Source organism: Camelina sativa, chromosome 15 (genome assembly GCF_030686135.1).
Source record: "Camelina sativa cultivar CO46 ecotype springtype chromosome 15, ASM3068613v1".
Classification (NCBI taxonomy): Eukaryota; Viridiplantae; Streptophyta; class Magnoliopsida; order Brassicales; family Brassicaceae; genus Camelina; species Camelina sativa.
This window is the reverse complement of record NC_141894.1, coordinates 30,091,093-30,102,080: the sequence shown is the minus strand read 5'-3', so window position 1 is coordinate 30,102,080 and position 10,988 is coordinate 30,091,093. Positions and strand designations below refer to the sequence as shown.

Here is a 10,988-nt window from a genome sequence, read left to right as displayed (position 1 = left end):
TTGACATGTGTAAAAGTTAATATTTAATAGGATAAATTTGAGATAATGACAAAAAAAAATTGTTTAAACAATATTAATAATGAAAAAAGATAATTATCAAAAAAATTACAAAAATTAAACAGTTTTTTTTTAAATAATGATAAGGAGATTATATATTTAATATAATTCAAAATAATAACACTATTTACTTATTTTTAATTTTAAGTTATTAATTCAAAAAAATTAGAAAACAGATTAAGAAAAATGTATAGTTAATTATTAATTCTAAAAAATGTAAATACTCACTTCTACATAAACATAAATCGTCTCACATTTTTCATCTAACAAAATAATTTATTCTAAAACACTGCTTTAAACTTTGTTCTATTGGTAAAAAAGTTTTAATGGAAAGGTAAATTTATCTTATTTTTTTAAACCAATACTTTTTCCCTTTTTCAGTTTGGAATAGGTAAGAGATTAATATGTTGACCCAAACAAAAATGTAAGATTAATATATGCGTCTTCTTTTTTGAATACTGTATTTTAAATTTTATTGTAGTGTTTTTAGATTGTTTTATTTAATTTATTTTTTCATCTCCGATTTGAGATTCATATATTATCGTGCTTATAATTTTCTATTATTTCTTTAATTATGTCAAATTAATTTTCTTCTAATTTTTCAACCTTGATTGGTTGGTCATAGACCTTTTTTTATGCAAACATAGTTGTTACCATTCATTCAATCCCAAAGAAATATAAAGAGTAGAACCTCATCAACCTAACGGTTGGATAAAATAGGCTAATCAAACACAAGCTTACAACAAACATAGATAGATGGATTGAAAAAAACATAAACCGTTTTTGATAGATCCATAAGAGCTCGGAGATAGAGGCTACATCATGATGTGTCAAAGACACTTCCACAAATACATTGAGAAATATAGCATTAGTTACTATCAAAAGATTTTGTGACGTTGGAAAAGGGCTTTTAGTTTTATTGGTTGTCGGATCATGCCACTTTAAAATAGCTAAAAGACGTGAACATGTTCTCTCCGCACATGAGTAAGACAGAGCCAAGGTTATCTTCATGGTGGAAGAGGTTGGACGCCTGCAAGGTTATCTCCCCAAGGGAGGAAGGCAGAGCTACGGTTCCCTTCATGGTGGAGGAGGTTGGACAAAAGAATCTCTCCATAAGGGAGGAGGGCGGAGCCGAGGTTCTCTCTATGGTTGTTCATACACTATTTTGTGATACATCATTGATTAGTATACAATGTAATATACTTTTTATTTGAGAAGTTTCTCGAAACGACAAATTTAGTGATTAAAGAAACTATGCAAAAGTGAAAATAAATAGACGTATAATAGTTGGCTTAATGTGTTTATATAATATTTTCCTAGGTGGTGGTAAAGAATATATTTGTAACATACAATATACTTAGATGTAAAAAAATACACCTAATGGTTGGATAAAATAGGCTAATCATACACAAGCTTTCAACAAACATAAATAGATATATTGGAAAACTATAAACTGTTTTTGATAGATCCATAGGAGCTCGGAGATAGAGGCTATGTACATCATGATGTGTCAAAGACACTTCCATGAATACATTGGGAAATTTAACATTAGTTACTATCAAAAGATTTTGTGACATTGGAAAAGGGCTTTTAATTTCATTAGTTGCCGGAGCATGCCACTTTGAGATAGCTAAAAGACGTAAACATGTTCTCTCCACACATGAGGAGGGCAAAGTCAAGGTTCTCTCGATGGTGGAGCAGGTCGGACGCATGCAAAGGTTATCTTCCCAAGAGAGGAAGGCGGAGCCAAGGTTCTCTCTATGGTTGGTTGATAGACAGGTTTTCACCAAGGGTATCAATCCCCTATGCAGTTGTAGTACAAAGGGTTATCAATCCAAATGGTTGTGTATTGCTAACAGGAAGGATATGATCAGTACAATACAAGTCAAGCAAGGCAATTAAGGTTTGGGTTCTAACAGTCCTAAAATAAACAAAGTAAAAGAATATAAACAAGTAAGCCACACGACCTAAGCACTCGATGCAAGCAATCGAGTACAGGATCGAGTGGGGGTGATCGAGTATGCAAGTAAGTTATAAACAGCTCGAGGTATTACTCGATGCAGGTTATCGTGTACCTGATCGGGTAAGTGATCGAGTAAGTAAATAAAATGTAAACAAATAAAATACGAAAGTTCCTAAGTGTTCTAGACCAGTACGGATGCCTTACATGCCTCAAGCAATTATTTCCTAGATAATGAACCTCTAAAACCTTGTCACCACACTTTCGCACTAGCAACAATCAACCTTGAACATACTACCACACTGTCGCACTAGCAATATGAACAAGCATGCATTAAGAACAATTCATTTTTGTCAGTAAACTTAGACTCATCTGATTTTGTCACTCAGAGTTAAGCAAACCTCTAGCATTGACCTAGTCAAGCATTTTATCTACTCCTTTCGGCCTGTAGCATTGTAAACGCCCTAGATCTAATCTCCACCTTTCGGTCTGTTGAAAGCATTAAGAACATCAACCTAGAAGGAAATCTATCAATCATCACAATCAACTAAAGCATCCTAACCGATCAAGAACACCTAATCATCTATCCCATCCCTAGAAACTTTGCTACACTACTCGGACATAGAAACGAATGAGAAAGCAATCATAATAAACGAAAACGACATTATATTAAAAGATAGAGTAGAGTAGAAAGAGTATAGGATAAAGATCTAAGAAAACTACAAAATAAAAGTGCAAAACAAGAAGAAAAATGTTGAGTCACTCAGTTCTCTCACAGAAGCTCTCGCTCTCGCTCTCTGGTTTGAGGGTCTGCGGCGTGCTCGTTTGCGAGCTAGGGAAAGAGGGGGTTTATATATGGAAACCCGTTTGACCTAGCTTCCCAGACCTGCCCGATGGTCTACTCGATGGGGTACACGATGGTGAAGTCGGGTAACTCCTCGGGTGGATATTCGGGTTGCTCTTCGCGCTCTTGGATCCTCTTCGATCGTGTTGGGGTTCGGACTTGTTCTTGTAGTTTGATGGCTCCTTCGGGTACATGCTCGAGTTGTCCTTGTTTTCCCCCATTTTTGGCTCTTTAGCACTTGTTTTCATCCAAAATATGCAAATGCAGAAATGCAACACCCTATATGCTCTAAAAGTTGATTCCTAGAGTAAATGACCTAAAAATGCTAAGTTAGAGGTATGAACAATGCAAAATATAGACAAAAAAAGGATGCTAAAAACATGTAAATTAGAGTGTTATCATACCCTAAAACTTAAATCTTGCTAGTCCTCTTGCAAGGAAGTAAGAGGGTACGGTTTGAAAGTGGGGACTCATAACCTTAAGATGCTAACCGAAGGATTCAAGCTATAGTCCTTAAAGATAGTTTAATAGTGCTAAGATCAATCAACATACTTACAAATATTTTTCTATGCCTATTACCATGCATCGATCTAGCTCAACCTCCAACTAAAGATAAGGAACATCTCTTTCACATTCAATTAAGTGTTTGGCAAATTCTTGCAAATGGAAGGTGAATCAAGCTCAATTGGTTTCAAGGGTAAGGCTTTTTGATAAGGTGGTTTCAAGCAAATTCTTTAGGTGGTTTTCTCTCAAAAAGTGGAATGCTAGACAGTCGTGAAAACTATCTAAGACTGAGAACAATTTGGGCATACAAAGCTTAACTCTTGATGATCTACCCTTTTCTCATACATTCATCATTTTTTTTTTAAACCCCCTAAAATTAAACTACCCACATCCTTGATTTTAACTCTTTTTTTTTACTCCCTAAGGTTTAGACTTTTAGATTTTAAACTTCTAGCTCTTACTCTCTTTTTTTTTTTCTTTTTTTTCTTTACTAAACTCCTAATATACATATATTCATTTCTTTCTTTCTAGGAGACCATAGCAAGAACTTTTTCTCTTTTTTTTTTTTTTTTTACTTAGAGACTTAGAGCTAATTAATTCTAACCCTAGGGACTTTCTTCTCTTTTCTTTTTTTTTTCCTTTTCCACAACCCAACCCCAAATAAACATTCTAACCACCTATCTTTCAAAACCGAATCTATTAGCTAGTTCAAATCTAACTTAGCTAAATCAAGAGGCAGTTCTTTGTCGTTCTCAATACTCTCAAGATTTCACAACCTATAGCACAATGAAAAAGGCCTCACTCAACAATTCACAACAAGGTTTGAAAGAAAAATTTGGGTTCAAGGGTAGGACAAATGAATCGGGTTAAACGAAAAGATTGGTAAAAAGTGGAGTGCTAACCCGAGTTTTAGAGTTACCATGAGCAAGTATTCAAGTTCCATAAGCAAGACAATTAAAGTTCAAATCAAATCCAATAATATAGAGATGTCCCAATGTTCAAGAAAGTGGAGGAAGCATTCAATCGACACAAAGGGTCTAAGCAAAGATTTTTCATTTTTTTCCAAAGATTGATCTAGCAATAATGAACTGTGACTAAGGGCTATAGCTTCAATCCTAAGGTTTGATTTTAAACAAGGTGGTTTTAATCATTGTCCCCTAAGATGCATATGCAACAATCCTATATAAAGCAAATTAGACTCAATCCTAATATGTAAATGCAACTACATGAACACTCTTTAAATTTTTTTTTTTCAAAATTTTTCAAATTTTTTGGGTTTTTTAATGTACATAAATGCAAACTCAAATGAATAAAACTAGCATGCAAAAATTTGAAATAATAAAAATAAAAAAATAAAACACAATGTTAAATACATTCTAGGACCCTCCCCCAAACTTAAATTACACAGTCCCTGTGTAAATAAAAGTTGGAAAATAATCCAAGAATCACACAAAATGAATTAAACTAAATGCAATGGTATATACAAGTGTTGGATGAATGTGGTACCTCATGGGTTGGTGAAGAAGGAGGTTGCAGCAGCCTCCATACTTGCCAACGTATAGCCAGGGTCGTCGCTGGCTTCAGCAGGTGCCGGTGTTTGCTCGTCAAAGAGCTCAAATATGCGTACAGACGACTTACTCGGACCAGCATCTGAGGTGTTGATCGAGGGTGGGATCGTGTAGCTCATCGGATAGGGCAAAAAGACTGAGGAGAGAAAGCGCTAAAAACATGTTAATGATATTTACAAACCTCCCTTTGGGATTTCCTCCCAAGTGAGCTTGTTTATAGTCTCTAAGCTTGACTTTCGATTCATCTCAGACTGGCGCGGGGTCGTCGAGACGCAGAGATGATTCCTCCTCTGTGCTCTCGTCTGCCATGTACCTCTTCACTCGCTGCCCATTCACAGTAAATTCTTTCACATTGTTATCAAGAAGAGTGACCGCTCCATAGAGCAGAACGTCCTTAATTTCGAATGGTCCTGACCATCTTGACTTGAGCTTCCCAGGGAATAGCCGAAGCTGTGAGTTGAACAAAAGGACTTTGTCTCCAGCTTTTAAATCCTTGTGTCGAATTTTCTAGTCATGAAAAGCCTTGGTTCTTTCCTTGTAGATTCTCGAATTATCATAAGCCTCTAGCCGTATCTCATCGAGTTCGTAGAGATCCATTACTCTCTTTTCATGGGCGGTCTTGATATCTAAGTTGAGCAGCTTGGTTTCCCACATTGCTTTGTATTCTACCTTGACCGGAAGGTGACAGTTTTTTCCGTAAAGAAGCTGGAAGGGTGTTTGCCCAATCGGTGTTTTGTAGGCGGTCCTATAAGCCCATAGTGCATCATCTAGCTTGAATGCCCAGTCCTTTTTCGTGATTCCTACGATTCTGGCTAATATCGCTTTAATCTGTTTGTTGCTCACTTCCACTTGTCCGCTGGTTTGCGGGTGATAAGCTGTTGTGACTTTATGCTTGACTCCGTGCTTTTTAAGCAAGCCATCGAAAACCCTGTTGATGAAGTGGATTCCTCCATCACTTATCACTACCCGTGAGATTCCAAATCTGGGGAAGATAATGCTTTTGAACATCTTTATTACGACATTGTGATCATTCGTCGGACTGGTGATTGCTTCCACCCATTTCGAGACATAGTCGACCGCCACTAGGATGTACATGTTTCCATTCGAGGGTGGGTTGAAAGGTCCCATGAAGTCTATTCCCCAGACGTCAAATATTTCGACTTCTAAGATTGGTTGCTGAGGCATTTCATTCCATCGACCTATGTTGCCCATTATCTGGCACGAATCACATTTTACTATGAAGAGCTGTGCGTCCTTGAACATTGTTGGCCACCAAAGACCAGCTTGGAGTATCTTTTGGACTGTTTTGAAGGTTGCAAAATGTCCTCCATAGAAGGACCCATGACAGTGCTCCAATACTCCCTGAACTTCCTCTTCTGCTATACATCTTCTGAACATGCCATCCGTACCTTTCTTGTAAAGATAAGATCGTCCCAGTAGTAGTTGTTGACATCTCTGAAGAACTTTTCTTTCTATGAGCGTCAAAGTCCTTGGGAATTTCCCCACACACCATGTAGTTCACAAAGTCTGAGTACCAAGGGAGCTTAGCCGACTCGATAGCCATCAACTCGATCGACCCGGTTGACTCAGGGATCGAGTGGGCTATCGTGTGTCCGATCGTGTGGCTCATTTCCTCCAAGAAGGCGATGTGCATCAGTCTTTCCTCGGGCATTGAATCGTCGATTGGGAGAGGGTCTTCGATTCTCATTCTGGACAAATGGTCTGCTACTCCGTTTTTAATCCCCTTTTTATCCAGGATTTCTATGTCGAATTCTTGCAGAAGAAGGATCCATCTGAGGAGCCTGAGTTTGGTGTCCTTTTTCGAATAAATGTACCATAGGGCGGCATGATCCGTGTAGACAATCATCTTAGATCCGACTAAGCAGCTTTTGAACTTTTCGAACGCGAAAACCACAGCAAGGAGTTCCTTTTCAGTTGTGGCATACCTCGTCTGGGCATCGTCCATGGTCCTGCTAGCGTAGTAGATCACATGGAGCTTTTTATCTATCCTCTGACCCAGTACGGCTCCCACAGCGTAATCTGAAGCGTCACACATAATCTCGAAGGGATGGTCCCAGTCAGGAGCTTGAACTATTGGTGCGCTCACCAAGACCTCCTTTATCTTGTTGAAGGCGTCTAAACAGTCTTTGTCGACAACAAACTCCGCTTCCTTGCAAAGTAGCCTCGTTAATGGTCGTGCGATCTTAGAAAAGTCTTTAATGAATCGCCTGTAAATCCCCGCGTGCCCAAAAAAGCTTCTGACATCTCTTACTGATTTAGGAGGTTGCAGCTGGACCATTACTTCGTCTTGGCCTTGTCGACCTCTATCCCCTTTTCTGAAATCTTGTGTCCTAAAACTATTCCCTCCTGGACAATGAAGTGGCACTTTTCCCAGTTTAACACTAGATTGGTTTCCTCGCACCTTTTTAGCACCTTACAGAGGTTTGACAGACATGACGAGAAAGAATCTCCATATACCAAAAAATCGTCCATCAAAACCTCCACCATTTCTTCTATTAAATCAGAGAAGATAGATGTCATGCATCATTGGAATGTTGCGGGAGCGTTGCATAAACCGAAAGGCATCCTCTTGTAGGCGAAAGTTCCATAAGGGCAGGTGAACATTGTCTTCTCTTGGTCAGCAGGGTGTATTGGGATTTGGAAAAATCCACTATACCCGTCAAGGAAGCAGTAGTAAGGGTGGTTAGCTAGTCGTTCCAGCATCTGGTCTATGAAAGGTAGGGGGAAATGATCCTTCCTTGAGGCTGTGTTGAGCTTCCTATAGTCAATACACATTCGATGACCAGTTATTGTCCTCGTGGGAATTAGCTCATCTTTCTCATTCTTGACGACGGTGATTCCTCCCTTCTTTGGAACACAGTGCACTGGGGACACCCAAGTACTATCGCAAATAGGGTAGATAACTCCAGCATCGAGCAGCTTCAGAATCTCCTTTTTTACCACTTCTTTCAGGTTTGGATTTAGGCGGCGCTGAGGCTCTATACTAGAGTATGATTCATCTTTAAGGTTTATCCGGTGGGTGCACAGATCAGGGGATATACCCTTGATATCATCTAAAGTATAGCCTATTTCTCTCCTATAATTTCTTAATTGGGTGCAAAGCAATTGCAATTCCTTTTCAGGTAGGCTAGAGTTAACAATTACTGGATAAGTTGAATTAGGTCCTAAGAAAGCGTACCTTAGCCCATCTGGAAGGGGTTTTAGATCCACTTTAGGCGCCTTAGATTTCAGCCAATCATCTGTGATTTGGGGTTGTTGTTTGAGGTGATGCCCGATCACTCTACTCGGTGGGGCGATCGGGTCGGTGTCCGGATTGGTTGGTGTCGAGCAACTGCAGGACATGACATAGGAGTTTACAACTGACTTGTCCAGGCTCCTTTCGTCGAATACCATTTCCTCTTTGTCAGCTTCCCTCATGTTCTCACTTAGCTCTGGTTCGATGACATCTAGATAAGTATCAAGCAACTCTTTGTAGAGCTCCTTTTATTGATGCACGAATCACTCCTTACCATAATTTGTCAGTGCTGTTTGCAAACAATTCCCTATAGCTATCTCCTCAAATGACTCGTCACGCAATCTTTCTAACTCTTCTATCCAGAAGGTTTGCCCAGCTATTGTAGGTTTTTTCATAGTCTCCCGGATGTCAAACTGCATAGTGAGGTCTTCCCCGAGCTTCAGATCGATCTTCCCGTTCCTCACATCAATCATCGCTCCCGCGGCCTAAGATAAGCGGGTCCCTTGGCTCCACATCCATCTCCAATACCACGAAGTCGGTTGGTACGTCTACTGGCCCTACTTTGACGGGCAGATCTTCCAAAACTCCTCTTGGAAACCTCGTAGTTCGATCAGCCAGAACCAGCTGGATGTCGGTAGGGGTGAATTTCTCAAATCCGAGACGTTTAGCTACAGTGAGTGGTATCAACCTGACTGATGCTCCCAGATCGCAAAGACATCATCCAAACTTCAATGGTCCGATCGAGCAAGGTCAGGTAAAAGATATGGGGTCGCTAAGCTTCTTAGTGCGGCAGTCCTCTGGATTATCGCACTGCACTCATGATTGAGTATAACCATCCCATGTACTTGCTTGATCCGCTCCATAACTGCATCCTTCAGGAATTTCTGGTAAAGGGGAATCAAAGTAAAGGCATCCATTAGGGGCATGCGAAGTTCGAGTTCTTGCATCTGTTTTTCGAACAATGCCTTGTACTTCTCCAGGAGATCCTTGCGAAATCATCCAGGGAATGGCAGAGGTGGCTTGTAAGGTGGGGGAATGAATCTTCTTTCTTTCTGCTTTTCGCTTCCCGGGTTGTTTGCAGGAGGCAGAGGTACTGGAGGGTCAACCCGATCACCTGTCCGAGTAGTGAGGTCGGGTAGTGGATCGAATTGGACATCGGGTTGTCATGGGGAGTGGCTCTGTCGTTCAGCAGAAATGGTCGGTTCACCGAGATCCTCCCCATCTAGATCATTACTGTCCTCAGGGATGACTTGTGGTACTGTTCGAGGTGGTAATTGTCGGCCACTGCGTAAGGGGATCGCTTGTGCGGACTCCGTGTGACTGTATGAGGTGGAAGCCGAGTTATCCGTAATCACCTGAATTCTGGATCCCAACGCATCAAATCGTTTGTGCAGTTCTTGGAAATTGGCTGACAGACGACATGTCAGATTGTCGAATCGTGCATTAATGCTAATTGTGTCTGTCTTCTGAGTGTATAGGACTGTGTGCATTAAGGATAGCAAATCCATCGAGGACGAACTCGATGGGGGTATCGGGTTCTGCATCGAGTTTGTGTAAGGCATGGTCGGGTTCGGCTTGTAGGTGTTGTACCATCTGTTATACCCTCCATGGTTGTTGATGTAGTTAACATCCTCTAGCTGCATAGTCTCCCTATCTTGTTGTTGAAACTGCTCGTCCTCAGATATAGCATGTACATGCTCCTGCTGGTTGAGGAGCTGATCGAGCTTGTCATTGAGGGCTTTCATGCCCCTCATATACTTGGCATCTTCCTCTCCTGTAGATCGCACAGAGGGACCATATTCCTCATTGTAGTTGCCATCAGATTGAGCCAAGTTCTCAACTAGGTCCCAACCTTCATCAACATCCTTGTTGAGGAATTTACCATTACTTGCGGTGTCCAGCAACATCCGTATTTCGGAGACCACTCCTCTGTATAGTGTGCTCAGCAATGAAGCATTACTGAAGCCGTGATGTGGACATCGAGTAGTGTACTCCTTGAAACGTCCCCAAGCTTCGTTGAATGTTTCATTGTTCTTCTGTACAAAGCTGGAAATTTTATTTTGCAGCCTTGCTGTTCTGGAGTTAGAGAAGAATTTGGCGAGGAATGCCTTCTTGCACGCTTCCCAAGTGGTGATGGACTCCTTAGGGAGCGATTTCTCCCAGATGTGTGCTTTATCTCCCAAAGAGAATGGGAAAAGCATGAGCTTGAATCCATCTTCACTTACTCCATTTATCTTAGTGAGGCTACAGAGTCTATCAAATTCATCCAGATGATCCAATGGGTCCTCCATTGGCAGTCCATGAAACTTATTGCTTTGTATCATCTGGATGAGACTACTCTTGATCTCAAAATTTTTGTTCTGCACAGCTGGTGGCACAATGCCATTCCTCTGTGTGAGTAGTCGGAGCATCTCCTGCTCCTATGTTGGTTCTTGCGTGAGGAGCTGGTGGACCGTTCTGATTATTCATCGTCTCTTCAATGATTGCTGGTTCTGGGTGAACTTGCTGTTGTGTGAGTAGCCGAGGTCTGTCGATGTTGTCGATAAAAGGACTCAGGTTCTGGCTACCTCGGGATCGTGTTTGCATGTACAGGTAGGTATCCGAGTGTGTACACGAGGATCAACTAGATCCAGGTGATCGAGTGACGGGTCGGGTGGGTGCTCGGGTTGTACCTGAGATTCAAAACAAACAAAGGCAAAAGCAAACAAGTCAGTATCCGAAACAAATATAAACAAACGAACTTGATCTAGCAAGTCATGAAATCCTAAACGTAGCAAAATTAAAACAACCAAATGGCAA

At 40.6% G+C, this 10,988-nt stretch overlaps 1 non-coding gene across 1 annotated transcript; it reads left to right on the top strand.

Annotated features, from left to right (window-relative positions):
* Window positions 1-10,151: 10,151 nt before the first annotated feature.
* On the top strand, window positions 10,152-10,258 carry LOC147927341 (small nucleolar RNA R71). Its single transcript, XR_015583152.1, has one exon. It is a non-coding gene; the product is annotated as a small nucleolar RNA R71 (small nucleolar RNA).
* The last annotated feature ends 730 nt before the right edge of the window (window positions 10,259-10,988 follow it).